This window comes from Papio anubis, chromosome X, assembly GCF_008728515.1.
Source record: "Papio anubis isolate 15944 chromosome X, Panubis1.0, whole genome shotgun sequence".
Lineage (NCBI taxonomy): Eukaryota > Metazoa > Chordata > Mammalia > Primates > Cercopithecidae > Papio > Papio anubis.
The window spans coordinates 30,096,901-30,109,144 of NC_044996.1; positions in this window are offsets into that span (position 1 = coordinate 30,096,901).

Sequence of the window (12,244 nt, forward strand, 5' to 3'; positions counted from 1 at the left end):
ACTTCCACTTGTATCCCATTGGCCAGAACTTAGTAACATAGTCACACCTACCTGCAAGAAATGCCAAAACTTATCTTTATTTGCCCATCTAAAAATGAAGGGATTTGTTACTATTTTAGAAAGGGAGAATGGAAATTGAAGGGCAACTTGCAGTCTTGGTCACACCTGATGTAGAAAACAGTGGATTTATCTGAGAAAAGCAAGAGAGGGAAGTTCTGGTATTATAGCTGTGCAGCAGGCCTCAGGAACAACCGGACCAGATCAGAACAGGAAAACAGAGAATCTAAAAAAGAAATGTGCCTTCAATGGGATAAATGGCATAGTGATAAGTTTGGGAGAAAAAAAAATCTCAAGATATTACAAAGTTAAATAAAGTTAGAAGAAACTGACAATGCAAGTTTCTTAGTGTGATTAAAGGTGACTTCTACACACACACACACACACACACACACAAAGACTATGATTACATTGTTTGTTTAATTTCAATTTGTTTAAATTAGGAAATTTAAAAGCTAGGTTTTCCCTTAACTTTTAATTTAAATTTACAAATATTATTCTACTTATTAGCAAGTCCAATTTCTAACTTAACTAAATTCTCTTAAACATTTTCAGCTGCATTTGTACATTTAATATGTCTAATTTTCTTTTTAAATACTTAAAATGACCCTAGCAAGCACTAAACAATTAAACAAGTACTTAAACAATTCTAGTAAATACAATAAATGAAATTTATAAATATGGGTGAATCTTTAAGTCTGTGTGAACATTCTAATACTGCTTAGAAACTTAGAGCATTCTTCTTCTTTTCAAGATGAAAACACAAGTATAAAATCAATTACTCAGTTGGAATCATAAAACTAATCTGATAGATAATTTTATATGTCAAATTATCTTAAACATTACAAATGTTTAAAACACCACATATACAAATTGCCTCAATGATTACAAAAACACCATTTCTGAACTTAACATGAATGTACAGGTGTTTTCATTTTCATTTATTTAATGATGTCTATACTCAATTCTAAGCTTTCCCAACATTAAAAAGGTACCCACTATGGAAGTAATAATACTTTCCCAAAATTGGGATCACTATCACACAGGATTTAATCTGTTTATTGACCAGAGTTTTTGGCTGGGACCTGGGATTCTAATACCTTCTGCAATGTGGATGGAAAACTTGAGTGCTTTTTCTAATAGTCATCATGCCAGTAGAAACCCTCATGTTCAGATTTTCCAGTGGTGTGCTCTCATAGCCCAAATACAATAAACTGAATTCAACTTATACACTCCTAATTTTTCCTTCTAATTTGAGTCTACACCCCCACATCCAGGTTGCTTCACCACTTGATTGTCTCATTCTGTCTTCTTAATATTTTCTATCCTAACAGGGCTGCAATGCTTTAGATATTTAAGTAACAATGAATTGGATTTTGTATACTCTCCAATACTTCATCTGGCTTTTTTGTTTCAAAATTCTAATGACAAAAGAAAGGGGCAGAGGATGAGGAGAGAAATAAATAAAAGCAAACTCCAGGAAAAGTTTTTAAATGTACAGAAAAATCGTGATCCAAACATCAAGCAAACTGAAATAGAACAGGTTTTATTCAATTGATGGATTTAAGAAAATACCATAAAACACCCACATAGAGAACATCCATTTCACCTTAAGACTAGGATCCAGGCCAGGTGCAGTGGCTCACTCCTATAATCCCAGAACTTTGGGAGTCTGAGGCAGGAGGATCACTGGAACCCAGGAATTCAAAACCAACATGGTATATTATTCTGTTCTCATGCTGCTATAAAGAACTACCTGAGACTAGGTAATTTATGAAGAAAAAAAGGTTTAATTGACTCACAGTTCCACAGGCTGTAAAGGAGGCATGGCTGGGGAGGCCTCAGAAAACATACAATCATGGAGGAGGGCAAAGGGGGAAGCAAGTACATCTTCACATGACTGGCAGGAGAGAGAGAACCAAGGGGGAAGTGCCACAGATCTTTAAACTGCCAGATCTTTTGAGAACTCACTATGAGAACAGCAATGGGGAAGTCCACCTCCATGATCCAATCACCTCCCACCAGGCCACTTCTCCAACATGAGGATCACAACCTAACATGAGATTTGGGTGGGGACACGGAGCCAAACCACATCACATGGCAAATCCCCATCTCTACAAAAAATAGAAAAATTAGCCTGGCTTGGTGGTGCATGCTTGTGGTCCCAGATACTCAGGAGGCTAAGGTAGAAGGATAACTTGAGCCTGGGGGGTAGATAATGCAGTGAGCCTTGATCTGCACTCCAGCCTGGGTAACAGAGTGACACATTATCTCAGAAAAAAAAAAAATTATTAGGATCCATAGAGGATGTGATGTAATTTTAGTACACTGACTGTCTTGGCATTTCTTGGCCCAACATTACATGACTCAGAATTGAATAATCATATAAATATATACACTGTTTTACTTGGTTTTCAAATTTTACAGTCTACCTTATGGACAAGGCATGAAAGCCTTGGTTGTATTTGCAGGATTGTATTAGTCAGGATTTAGCCAGGAAAACTGAACCATTATGAGTATGATGGAGGAAGATATTTGTTATAGTAATAAAACTATAGTCATCCCTGGCTATATGCATGGAATTAGTTTCAGGATCCCCAGTGTATGCCAAAATCCAAATATACTCAAGTTCCGCAGTCAGTCCTGTGAAACCCACATACATGAAAAGTCAGCACTCTGTATAGGAGTGTTTCACATCCCTGTGTTTGGTTGAAAATTATCCACATATAAGTGGACCCACACATTTCAGACACATGTTATTCAAGGGTCAAACATACATAATTGGGAAAGCGGCTGGGAAAGTAAGGACCAGAGAGAGTTAGAAGATCAGAGGAAAGTCACTAAACAGTCAGACGTATCCAGTTGCCAGAGTGGGAATGGAAAGGATTGCTGATAGAGAAGTCTCTGGAAAGCTGTTTCCCTCTGCATCTAGTGGTGGATCTAGGGTAGGGTAGCCAGATTTTGCACATGCATGCTTGCACACATACTGTATGTGTATATTTACAATGTGTGTAAAATATGTATGTAAATTATATGTGTGAAATATGCATAAAACCACACATATGTAAAACATATATATACATGTGTATATAGAGCATGGGCCATACTTATACTAATAAATATAGTGTATCTAAAATTCAAATTTAACTCTGTGTCCTGCATCTTATCTGGCAACCTGTAATACTAGCCTGGGTTTACTCACTCTTACTGGCAATTGGGAAGAAGAGCTGGACTCTGAATGGAGAAAAGCAAGCATAAGTTGGAACCAGCAGGCACCTCTATGTCTAGTTCTCACTGCATGTAACAACGACCTTCAGAGAGTGTAACAGTTACTTCATTTCTGTCTTCCAAATCTTGCACAAATTTCTCTTTTGGCCAACTCTCACCTGGTGCCATGGAGGGAAGGGGATTCTGGAAAACGTAATTCCAACTTAGCCAAACTAATAAAAGTTACAAAGGATGGAAACCCGTCTAATATGTTTGAATCATATGAACTGTACTGTTGGGTAACCCAATAGTAGATGAGGATAATTGTTCTATATAAAACTATTTCAACTAATGAGTAGGAAACACTATAGAATTAAAATACCACAACTTTACAACCTCCGTGACTTGATAAATATAGGCATTAAGCATTAATATCTGTTCATATCACAAAAAAAGAGACAACCAGACACTATTTGCCTCCCATAGTCTGGCCAAACACCACCTAAAATTTTGCCAAAGAAATCAAATCTGAGTCTGATGCAGTCTCTGGATCCACCTGCCAATTTGTCAAAAACACAAAGGACAGAAAAATGTGGTGGACTCCACATAAATGTGAAATTAGCAAAACTCAGATTATGAGAAATTACAGATGTTATTCTCTGAGTTCAACAGCTAAATTATAAAGAAGAGAAAGATCTGAAGGGTGAACTAACAGATTTTAAAAGACTTAAAAAGATATATCAAAATGTGCAGATTTGATAAGACTATTTTTAAAACGTAAGATAGTGATTACACCAAAAATCAGGATAGTGGTTACTTAGAATGGGAATCAGGAAGTCGTCATTGGAATGGAGAACGTGGAAGGGCTTCTGGGGTAGTTGGCTAAGTTCTGTTTAGTGATCTGGGTGATAGTTAAAAGGATGTTTTCATACAGTCCTTCACTGAGCTATATATGTTTGTTTTGTTTATATTCTGCATCTGTTTTTATTTACAATAAAAATTTTAAAAAAGCGATTTGGAGGAAAGAGATGATTTGGGGAAGACTTTTAAAATATCAGGCGCGGTGGCTCACGCCTGTAATCCCAGCACTTTGGGAGGCCGAGGCGGGCGGATCACAAGGTCAGGAGATCGAGACCACAGTGAAACCCCGTCTCTACTAAAAATACAAAAAATTAGCCGGGCGCGGTGGTGGGCGCCTGTAGTCCCAGCTACTCAGGAGGCTGAGGCAGGAGAATGGCGTGAACCCGGGAGGCGGAGCTTGCAGTGAGCCGAGATCGCGCCACTGCACTCCAGCCTGGGCGACAGCTCGAGACTCCGTCTCAAAAAATAAATAAATAAATAAATAAATAAATAAATAAATAAAATAAAATATCGTTAAATATCAAGATAGATGGAGATAAGAAAACAGCATCCGCAAAACAAAACAGGGTTCTAGAAAAGGAACATTTAAAGATTGAAAAAGGAAGGGCTCTTAGAAATTAAAAACTGGATAGCATAAATGAATATATAAATTATATATCTAAATTGTGTATGTGTGTGTGTGTGTGTGTGTGTCCATTCTCGCACTGCTATAAAAAACTACCTGAGGCTGGGTAGTTTATAAAGAAAATAGGTTTAATTGGTTCATAGTTCCACAGGCTGTACAGGAAGCATGACTGGGGAGGCCTCAGGAAACTTACAATCATGGCAGAAGGTGAAGGGGAAGCAGGCGCGTCTTACATGGCCAGAGCAGGAGGAAGAGAAAGAAGGGGGAGGTGCTACACACTTTTAAACAACCAGATTTCCTGGGAACTCACTATTATGAGAACAGCGAGGGGGAAGTCCACCCTCTTGATCCAACCACCTCCTTGCAGGCCCCTCCTCCAACATTGGGTATTACAATTCGACATAAGATTTGGGCAGGGACACAGAGCCAAACCATATTATATACATATAATGAAACTAAAGCTGGAAAATAAAGTTGAAGAAATTAGAACAATAAAAGAAAAAGATACCTAAGTTCTGGCCAATGAGACAAGAGAAGATTAAATCTTTTGAAAAGGAAATTGGCTGTCCTGCACTCCTCATTCCTCCATCCCATTGCTGGAGTAAAGTTGTGGTGATTATCTAGCTTGAACCATGTAGACATGGACAACATCCTAAGGTAAGGGTCAGCAAATTCATTTCTTTAAAGGACCAGATAATAAATATTTTAGGCTTTGTGGGCAATATAGCCTCTGCCCCAACTATTCAATACTGATGCTGTAATTCAAAAGCACCCCTAGACAATATGGAAATAAATGGGAATGGCAGTGTTCCAATCAAACTTAATTTATAAACACTGAAATTTATAGTTTTCATGTGTTATGAAATACTCTTCTGTTTCTTTTTTAACCACTTAAAAATATAAAGACGACTCTTAGCTCATGGCTGTAAAAAAGTCAAGTGTAGGCAGGATTTGGCCTAAGGACTGTAGTTTGCAGAACTTTGCCCTAGGGAATGTCAGAGCTATATGACACAAGGAACCTGCGTTCATGTGGCAAAGTCATCTACCTGAACTGGACTCTAGACTATAATACATGACAAAACTAACTCTATTTTGTTTGGACCACTGTATTTTGTAACTCTGTCATATTGACTTAGTCTAAACTCTATTACAAGGCACTCATAAACTCTCAGAGAAACTGAAGTTAAATAATTGTTAATAAGCTATGAAAACATCTGGTAAGGAGGATGGGCAGGGTGCACATATCCCAAAACCTAGCAATTCCACTTCTAGGTAAAAACCCAGAGAATCTCTTCCATGTGTATATAAGCAGACTAGCATAAAAATGATAATTGCTGGGCCAGGCGCAGTGGCTCAAGCCTGTAATCCCAGCACTTTGGGAGGCCGAGACGGGCGGATCATGAGGTCAGGAGATCGAGACCATCCTGGCTAACATGGTGAAACCCTGTCTCTACTAAAAAATACAAAAAACTAGCCGGGCAAGGTGGCAGGCACCTGTAGTCCCAGCTACTCGGGAGGCTGAGGCAGGAGAATGGCATAAACCCGGGAGGCGGAGCTTGCAGTGAGCCGAGATCCGGCCACTGCACTCCAGCCTGGGTGACAGAGCGAGACTCCGTCTCAAAAAAAAAAAAAAAAAAAAGATAATTGCTGCATTGTTTGTAATAACCAAATTAGGAACCACCTGAGTGACAATCAATAGGAGAATGGATGAATAAATTGTGACACATTCATTCAGTCGAATACTACAGAGACATTAAAGTGAATTAGAACTATATGTATCAGCATGAGAACTTTCACAGACCTAAGGTTAAGCAAAAGAGCTAGCTACAAAATAATAAATGCAAGATAATGCCATTTATGTAATGTTTGATAAGGCAAAACAATACTAAAAATCATTTATGGATATGTATTTATTAAAAGTGTAGATATATACATATATATACACACACACACATGCATGAAAATGTTACATATCAAATTCAGGACAGTAGTCTTCACTAAGAAGGGGAGAAGGAAATAGAATTATGAAATAGTATGAAAGGTGTTTCAACAGTATCTATAGTGTGGTTTTTTTTTTTGTTTTTTTTTTTACTTATTGTTACTTTTTTAGAGACAAGGTCTTGCTACATTGCCCAGCCTGGTCTTGAACATCTCACCTCAAGCTATCTTCTTGCTTTGGCCTCCCAAAGTGCTGGCACTACAGGTGTGAGCCACTGTACCTGGTCACATTATTTGTTTTTGAAAAATCATAACAAAAAAATATAAACGCTTGTTGAGTGAATATGAAATTCATAAATATGTATATCAAATATCCCAATATCTGGTATATTTTCTATTTTATCTCCAGGTTTACATTCACAAATATTTCCTGGCTAATTACTCAAGACCAGCTAACATAAGAGTGGTAATAAATTCACTCACGGTCCTTCTTGTTTATACTTCAAACAAGGTTTCTAGCTTGAATATCCAGGAATGGCAAACAGGCATTTCTCTTACTACTAAGATTTCCTAACACAATTAATTAATTAGAATATATGATTTGCATCACATAGACCTATAAAGGTTGTAACCAGATAGCACTGCCATCAGGAACTATGAACCTCAAATGAAGGAGGGGTTGCTAGGGTCACACCTGCCCTATTTACGATGAACTCTGGTGGACTGTTTACAGTAACGATGGATGATGAATGATAAAGGTGATAGGGATGTGGAAAACACCCAAGCTAAAGAAAACAGCAGTGAGTAGAGCAGAAAAGCAACTTACTCTTGAACAAAAGCTAACTAAAATCAAAAGATGGATTTGCTCAGTGATGTGTATGTTTTTTAACTGCATATAACACTACTTTTACTTAAAATTCCTATAGGAAACAATCCCAAAACACCCATCAACAAGAAACTAAGTAGACAAATTGTAGTATATTTGTAAAATGAAATACTATATGTCAATAAAAAAATAAATGACAGAGATGCACGAGAACATGGATGAATCTCATAAACATTATGCTGAGTGAAAGAAGGCAGATATAGAAGTGTGTATGCTGTTTGTTTCCACTTATATGAAGTTCTGTAACAGGCAAAACTAAACTATGGTAGCATAAATCAGAACAGCAGCTGTGGGTAGGGAAAGATTTACCAGAAAGGAACAAGGAAATATTGTTCATCATGATTGGGGTAGTGATTACATAGGCATATACATTTGTTATACATACAAAAACTTCTTTAACTTACACAAATAAGCCATATGCATTTTATATTATATAAATTATATGTCAATAAAACTGATTAAAGAGACATCCCTATATTTATTCCTGCACTATTCACAATAGCCAAGAAATTGAATCAACCTAGCTGTCCAACAACAGATGAGTGGATAAAGAAAATGTGGTATATATGTACAGTGGAATACTATTAAGCCATAAAAAATAATGAAATCCTAGGGCCAGGTGCAGTGGCTCACGCCTGTAATCTCAGCACTTTGGGAGGCTGAGGCGAGAGGATCACTTGAGCCCAGGAGTTCAAGAACAACCTGGGAAACATGGCAAAAATCCATCTCTACAAAAAATATAAAAATTAGCCAGGCATGGAGATGGACACCTGTAGTCACAGCTACTTAGGAGGCTGAAGCAGGAGAATCACTTGGGCTTGGGAGGTCAAGGCCACAGTGAGTTGTGATCCAGCCACTGCACTCCCGCCTGGGTAACTGAGCAATACCCTGTATCACCAAAAAAAAAAAAAAAAAAAAAAAAAAAAGGAATGGAATCCTGTCATTCACAATGTAGATGGAACTGAAGGACATTAAGTGAAATAAACTAGGAACAGAAAGTTAAACACCACATGTGATATGGTTTGGCTCTGTGTCACAACCCAAATTTCATCTTGAACTGTAATCCCCACGTCAAGGGAGGGACCTGGTGGGAAGTGATTGGATCATGGGGGTGGTTTCACCCATGCTGTTCTTGTGATAGTGAGTTCTCATGAGATCTGATGATTTAAAAGTGTTTGGTAGTTCCTCCCCTTTCTCTTGCCTGCTGCCATGTAAGACGTGCCTTGCTTCCCTTTTGCCTCCTGCCATGATTTAAGTTTCCTGAGGTCTCCCCAGCCATGTGGAACTGTGAGTCAATTAAACCTCTTTTCTTTATAAATTACCCAGACTCAGGTATTCTTTATAGCTGCGTGAAAATGGACTAATAAAGATAATATTCTTGCTTGTGTGGGGAAACTAAAAAAAGTTGATCTCATAGAAGGAAAAAGTAGAATAAAGGATACTAGAGGCCAAGAAGAGTAGGCAGAAGGGAGGAAAGGGAGAGATCTCTGAAAGGATTACAAATTATAGATAGATAGGATAGGAGAAATAAGTTATAGTATTCTATACCACTGTAGGATGACTATAGTTAATAATAATTTATTCTACATTTAAAAATAGCTAGAAGGAGAATATTGAATGTTCCCCACACAAAGAAATAATAAATGTTTGAGATGATGGGATGCTAATTACCCTGATCTGATCACTATATATTATATGTATCAAAACATCACTATATACCCCATAAATATGTACAATTATTATATATTAATTAATAATATAAAGGAAAAATAATGTAAGCTCTATGACAAAATAAAATAAAGCAAATTATTTAAAACACCTACAGGAAAAAAAAAGCATTAAAACTATTATTCTGGCCAGGCACAGTGGTTCATGCCTGTAATACCAGAATTTTGGGAGGCCGAGGCAAGTGGATCACCTGAGGTTAGGAGTTCAAGACCAGCCTGGCCAACATGCTGAAACCCCATCTCTACCAAAAATACAAAAATGAGCTGGGCATGGCGGCAGGCACCTGTAATCCCAGCTACTTGGGAGGCTGAGGCATGAGAATCGCTTGAACCTGGGAGACGGAGTTTGCAGTAAGCCAAGATCGTGCCACTGCACTCCAGCTTAGGGGACAGAGTGAGACTCTGTCTCAAAAACAAAAACAAAAACAAAACAAAAAACAACCTATGATTCTGAAAACTCTTTGGCGCAGAGATTGCAAATTGGTAGCCCATAAGTCAAAATCAGCCCATAGATAGGTTTTGTTTTAGACTCATTTTTTTTTTCTTTTTTTTCAAACCTCAGCACCCACCAGAGGATGGACTCAATTTTTTAAAAACTGAATTAGTTGTAAACATTTGAAAATTGACATTAAAGATGTTTTGTTAATGTCCAGTTTCTCCCAAAAAATCTTGATATCTGGCAATATTGGGCTAATATTTTGCATGACAATAATTTGCTGGTACATACACTCTGTAAAACAAAGCAGGTACTGTCAATCTCCACAGCTCCCACCATGAGACACTGTCTTACATTGTCTTACACCAGACCCATTGAGTTATGGCAGAACAAATTGCTACAACTAACAGAAATAGTGAAATTGGGAAGAAGGAAATGAGAGTGGGAAAGTTGGTAAGTTCTGATGTGCACACGGTGAACTTGAGGTGTGAGAAGGATATCCCACCAAAAACATTCAATAGCCAGTTGGAAATTCAAAACTGAGACTTAGGAGTTGTCAAGCCCAGATATATGAATGTGAAACCCAAACTGAAGTAACATTTCTTGATCACCTAATATGTAATAGTCACTATACTAGGAAATTTCCCAGGTGGTATCTGCATAGTCGAAGACACAGAAATGAAATCAATTACTAAGAGTGGCTAAAGAAAACAGTAAAGGCTGAAGACAGGACCTGGAGGAAGAAATGTTCAACTTTAAGGGATTTTAAAGAAGATGAGAATTAAGGGACCATGAGACAGGACTGGTTAGAGATGGAAGAGCAAGAAAGGAGAATGCACAGTGCCAGAAGCCAAGAGAAGAGAGAATTTAAAGATATCAACGGTGTCAATTATTACAGAGAAAGCAAGGAACATGAGAGCTGAGAAAAGGCCATCTGGGCAATAAAAAGGTCACTGGACATGTAGACCTGAATGGTTTCAATACAGTACTGGGAATGGAGGTAAGCTTACAAGAGGTTAAAGAGTAAAGGAGTGGTTAATAAATGAGAAGTAAGTGGGAGAAAGATGGTGGAACATAAAGAAATAACCAATCCTAATAATGAAAGCCCATCACCAGAGTTCCCTGGGTTTTGGAATAGATCATTTCCATCAACTTTCCACACAAACAGTAGACCATTTTTATTTATGAGTATAGGCGCAAAAATCCCATCAAAAGTGCCTGCAAAATGAATCTAACAGCGTATAAAAAGAACACTATATAACTAAATATGGTTTATTTCAGGAACATAAGGATAGTTCAATATAACGAAACCGATTTATATTGTTCATCACATCAGTAGAGCAAAGGAAGAAAATGTTGTGTTTATAAACATAAAAGACAGAAATACACTTGGTTAAATTCAATTTTGAAAAAAAGAAATGAAAAAACTCTTAAACTTGAAGTATAATAATAATAATAATAATAATAAATAAATAAAATAAAAAATAAAAATAAATAAATAAATAAATAAAAAGATAAAAATATATTTCTTAATTCAAATGCCAACATCTTATTTAAGAGTAAAACAAAGCCGGGCATGGTGGCTCATACCTGTAATCCCAGCTACTTGGGAGGCTGAGGCATGAGAATCGCTTGAACCCGGGAGGCAGAGGTTGCAGTGAGCCGAGATGGCGCTGTTGCACTCCAGCCCTGGTGACAGTGCAAGACTCTGTCTCAAAAAAAAAAAAAAAAAAAATTAAAACAGTAGAGTCATTCCCTTTAAAGTCAGGAACAAAACAAGAATTCCCCCTACAATTAGCATTAGGTATACTTTTCTAAAAGTGCTATTAGTAAAATATAAAAAAATAAATTTGAAGCATAACTATTAGAAAGGATACACAATTATAATTCTTATAGATTACATATTTGTCTTCCAGCCCAGCATGGAAGCTCATGTAATCCCAGCTACTTGGGAGGCTGAGGCAGGGGAATCGCTTGAACCCGGGAGGCCAAGTTTGCAGCAAGCCGAGATAGTACCACTGCACTCCAGCCTGAGCGAAAGAGTGAGACTCCATCTCAAAAAACAAATAAATAAATAATTTAAAAAATGGTCTTCCGGCCGGGCGCGGTGGCTCAAGCCTGTAATCCTAGCACTTTGGGAGGCCGAGACGGGCGGATCACGAGGTCAGAAGATCGAGACCATCCTGGCTAACACGGTGAAACCCCGTCTCTACTAAAAAATACAAAAAACTAGCCGGGCAAAGTGGCTGAGGCAGGAGAATGGCGTAAACCCGGGAGGCGGAGCTTGCAGTGAGCTGAGATCCGGCCACTGCACTCCAGCCTGGGCGACAGAGCCAGACTCCGTCTCAAAAAAAAAAAAAAAAAAAAAATGGTCTTCCTAAAACACCAATAGAATCAATCAACAGAAAATCCATGAAAACTAATAAGTAACTGTATACAAAATAAATATACAAAATAAGCAAGTTTCCTATACAACAGCAACCACCTGTGAGAAAATATAATGGGGG